We start from the raw sequence: 4,714 nt of genomic DNA, 5'->3' as shown, positions 1-4,714 counted from the left end.
TAGGATGATAGGTCGCTGGCACAAGCTGCTGTTGTCACTGATAATTATTCACATACTGAACAGCTTCGTTGACAAGAGAACACTGATCCGTAGCATGAGAACCTGCACAAAGCTCACAAACCATAGCTATTTGATTAACTCCATACGTAGCCAGAGAATCAACCTTCATTGATAGCGCTTGGAGCTGGGCTGCAATAGCGGTGGCTGCATCAACTTCCAGAATACCTGCTACCTTGCCTGACGTCATCCTCTGAGTTGGGTTTTGATGCTCGTTTGCAGCCATGGTCTCTATAAGATTATACGCCTCAGTATATCTTTTAGCCCATAAGGCTCCTCCCGCTGCTGCATCGAGCATGGGCCGAGATTGGGCCCCCAAACCATTATAAAAACCAGTGATTACCATCAAATCCGGCATTCCATGATGTGGACATTTTCTCAACATTTCCTTGTAGCGTTCCCAAGCCTCGCACATAGATTCTGTAGGTTGCTGCGCAAACTGAGTAAGAGCACTCCTCATAGCAGCAGTCTTTGCCATTGGATAAAACTTCACCAGAAACTTTTGCGCAAGATCTTGCCACGTAGTGATGGACCCAGCTGGTTCAGAATGTAACCAGTCTTTAGCCTTATCCCTCAGTGAGAATGGGAAAAGCCTCAACTTGATAGCCTCATCAGTCACGCCATTATACTTAAAAGTGCTGCAGATCTCGACAAAATTCCTTATGTGCATGTTGGGGTCTTCAGTTGCCGCTCCTCCAAAAGAAACAGAATTCTGCACCATCTGAATAGTGCCCGGCTTGATTTCAAAGGTGTTAGCTTGAATAGCCGGATGAAGGATGCTTGACTGAATGTCATCAATTTTAGGCCGAGAAAAATCCATAAGAGCTGGATCAGCTTGAACAATACGATCTCCCATGTTTACTGGTTCTTTTTGCTCAGTTCCTGAATCTGAATCCTCAAAATCTAACTTCTCCGGAGTATCAAGAACTTCGTCTTTCTCATCAGCTGTATCTAAGGTCCTCTTGCGAGCACGAGAACGAGTTTGCATAAACGCTTGCTAAAGTACTTGAAACACAACCGAAAAGAGTAATTAACTACTACGTCCTAATCACTGAGTCCTAATGACCAATGATGGTAAGTACATAAACTAAACAAATGCGCCGAGTCCCCGGCAGCGGCGCCAAAAACTTGTTAGGGCGAAATCACGCACTAATATTCACGCAAGTATACGCGTTCGCAAGTAATATAGAATACTTTCTAGTTCGTTCCCTCAGAGACTCAGACTAATTTATTGTCTAATTTAACTCACTCACCAATGTATGATTACTTCTCAATGTTAAGATAATAACACTTAAAATTGTTGATTAAATATTAACTATAATTAACTACTTAATTAACCACTTAACTAACACTTCAATTTATCAATAATAAAACACTCATGAAATCACAACTTCATTATTACTTCCTTCTATAACCATAGTTATTACCTTTAGCATGTGACAGTGATGATATTAATCGAATAACACGAAACTGATAAAAGCCAACTTTCATTGTACTAATACAATTCTACCAAACATCCACAATTAAGATAGAAGTTGAATAGTCATCAATTATGCTGAGTTCCTATATGTCTACAGAAATTGACAACACAACGATTTAAGCACAAGTTATTCCTTTTGATTACATAGGGCAAATAAAACTGTTAGAGTTACCCACTAATCATGCACAACGTACATGAACCTATGCTAGCATGGCAAGTTCTAAATCTCAAGATCCACCGTCGCTTCACAAGAGATTAACACCCTATCTTATATGTTCACGACGCATATAAGACGAATACGCACAACCAATACTAGATATCATGCAATCATCACATACTAAAGTATTAAACAATTAACTAAAAAATTCCATAATAAATCCGTTGCAACCCCATGATCACGATTAGCCCATAATAGAACTTATCGCCATCATGGGTTCATATGAAATCATGATAACAAACACAAGAAAATAATAACTAAACTGATTATATTAAAACAGAGTACGTCACAAGAGTAAATAAGTCAAAGCAAGAAAACTAGCATCCAACGTTACAACGAAACAAGAATCACAAGAATATATGCTTCCTCTTCGCTGTTGTGTGCTAAATCGGTCTTCTTCCTTATCTCCTTCGCTTCTTGCAAAACACAATCTAAAACATAATCTCCTCTTAATACTCTGTGAAAAACGTCTCAAATCTACTTATATAATAGTCCCATAAAACTCAGATTACATAGAAGTTGGAAGCCAAACAGAAGTAGAAGTCTAAAATAATATATCTTTTTCCCCCGACCCTGCGCGGCCTCTCAGCATTTCTGCGCGGGCGCGCAAGGCTGCTGCGCGGCCGCTCAGCATTGCTGCGCGGGCGCGCAGGACCCTTCTGGAAAAATTCCATGTTTGCTCCGTTTCTTCGCCGTAATCTGCCCGTTCTTTTCCTCTCGCAATGGTGAACACATGCCAAGGCTTATTCTTGATGATTCCTCCTCCGAAATGCAACTAATACCCTGAAATGCATAAACACTAGAAAAACGCATCAAATACACAAAATACTTGATTTCAAGACACCAATTTAAGCCATTTTAAGACGTTCTAAGTGGTATAAAATGCCACTTATCAGTTAGGTCGACTACCAGAGGTAGGATTGGTCGGTCACTACCGGTGGTTCATTCAAGTTTGTAAAGATAGTAGCCCCCTTTAACGCGGCTTACTCGTAAGACTGAGAAGTTCAAATGGACAGAGAAATGCGAGAACAGCTTTCAAGAACTGAAGCAAAGGTTGGTGACGGCTCCTATGTTGGCGTTACCGGATGGAAAAGGAGATTTTGTGATTTGTAGTGACGCTTCGCATAAGGAATTAGGGTGCTTCTTATACAGCACAACAAGGTAATCGCGTACGCGTCAAGATAATTAAGGGAATATAAAATTCGATATCCCCACCCATGAGCTTGGGCTCGTGGCAATAGGTTTGCCCTAAATATTGGAGGCACTACTTGTATAGAGAGAAGTGTGAGATTCACAAACCATAGGAGCTCTAGTACATTTTTACGTAGAAAGAGCTCAACATACGCCCGAGGAGGCGATTAGAGCTAATCAAGAATTATGATTGGGAGATTCTGTATCATTCGGGGAAAGCCAATGTGGTGGCTGATGCCCTTAGTAAAAAGGAGAGACTCAAGATGATAATGTCTTTGGGAGAGTTTATAAGAGATTGTGAGAAAATGGAAATAGAAGTGAAGGTAACCGGAGCCGGTACCGAAAAGCTGTTTGAGATTGCAATACAGACCGAATGATCGGAAAAGAACATATTGTGTCAGAAAAAGTTATGAATGAAGGCAGAGAGCCAACAATTAGATAAAAGATTAATACCGAGAAAGATGATAAGGGAATAATGAGGTATTCCTACAGAATTTGGATTCCAAATGTTCAAGAGCCTAAAGATGAAATCTTAGATGAAAGCTAGTTTGAGAAATAAGATTTAGAGCAAACCCTGAACCTGATAGTCAGGGAGGTCGCCATCAAGATAGAATGAACCTATAACATAATGAAGTGGAAAAATGAGGATTTAAAATGTATAAGATAACCCCAAGTATGGGAGAAGGATGAAACATTTCATACTAAGGAAACAGAAAGTCGAGTAAGGAAAGGAGACCCGAGACGGCACTCCTATACGGCAATTCATGGACCTGTCTAAAAAGAACTTAGACTATTATCCCCAACCACCACCCTGAGGAGACAGTGCAGTGAGAAATTCTTTCAGGACCTTTAAGTCGCTAAGCTCTCAGAGTTCAAAGGAACAAGCTGACCCAGTCGAGGCAAAAGCCTGGCTAAAGGAAATAGAGGAATCATTTGAGATTCTAAATGATTGACGAATCACAAAAGACTGTTTTGTCACTTACCCTCCTAAGAAAGAGACCACCCGCTGGTGAAAGGCCAAGGAAGGCACGAAGCAAGAGATTATAATAAACTGATTTAAGTTCAGTCAATTGTTTTCGGGAAAGTAATTCCCAAAGATAAGGAGATAGTGTAAAAGCTTTAGAGCCAGAACAAAGGCAGACGAGTATGATGAATTATGAATCTAAGTTGTAAAAGTTATCAAGATTCGTTCTGAGGACACGAATCCAGAATGACGGGATGTTTGAAATTAATGCTTATGTTGTGTTGGTTCATGAAATAATGATAAGAGAAAGGAAAATTAAAAGAAATTAAAGTGGAAAGGAATATAACGGTAATAGAGTTTGAGGAATGATAAGGGAGTTGGGTATAGGGAAACCCTAAAGACTCGTAGCAATAGAAATAGAAAAGTATGTAATCGTCAGGATGAGGGTGATTCACCATGAGTTAAATTGATGGTGGAAGGCATAAGAGATACATATATTTTATTTCCTGTAAGTTGGGAGGATCCGAGGAAACCTTGAGATAGTTCGAAGGATGAAAAATAAAATGCGGATAGACTGAGGAGGCAAGGGAGTAAGAAATTAGGAAAAATTGAATGAAGGAAGTGACCTTCAAGAAGGTGAAGTGTAAGACCGGTGGCATGATACCCAGAAAGGGAGACGCCAGGTATGGGAGATATCCCAACATTGAGATGACTGTTGGGATAAACAACAAAAGTAAATAAGGAATTATTAAGAAGAAGTTCACGTTGAACATGACCAATATCTTCCAGAACATCCTTGTTATGA

General features: G+C 39.9%; 1 non-coding gene across 1 annotated transcript; it reads left to right on the top strand.

Moving 5' to 3' along the window:
* Positions 1-413: 413 nt before the first annotated feature.
* On the top strand, positions 414-520 carry LOC141722287 (small nucleolar RNA R71). Its single transcript, XR_012575306.1, has one exon. It is a non-coding gene; the product is annotated as a small nucleolar RNA R71 (small nucleolar RNA).
* Positions 521-4,714: the final 4,194 nt, after the last annotated feature.

Source organism: Apium graveolens, chromosome 4 (genome assembly GCF_009905375.1).
Source record: "Apium graveolens cultivar Ventura chromosome 4, ASM990537v1, whole genome shotgun sequence".
NCBI classification, from domain to species: Eukaryota; Viridiplantae; Streptophyta; class Magnoliopsida; order Apiales; family Apiaceae; genus Apium; species Apium graveolens.
The sequence above is the reverse complement of the archived record's forward strand: the minus strand, read 5'-3'. Positions and strand labels throughout refer to the sequence as shown.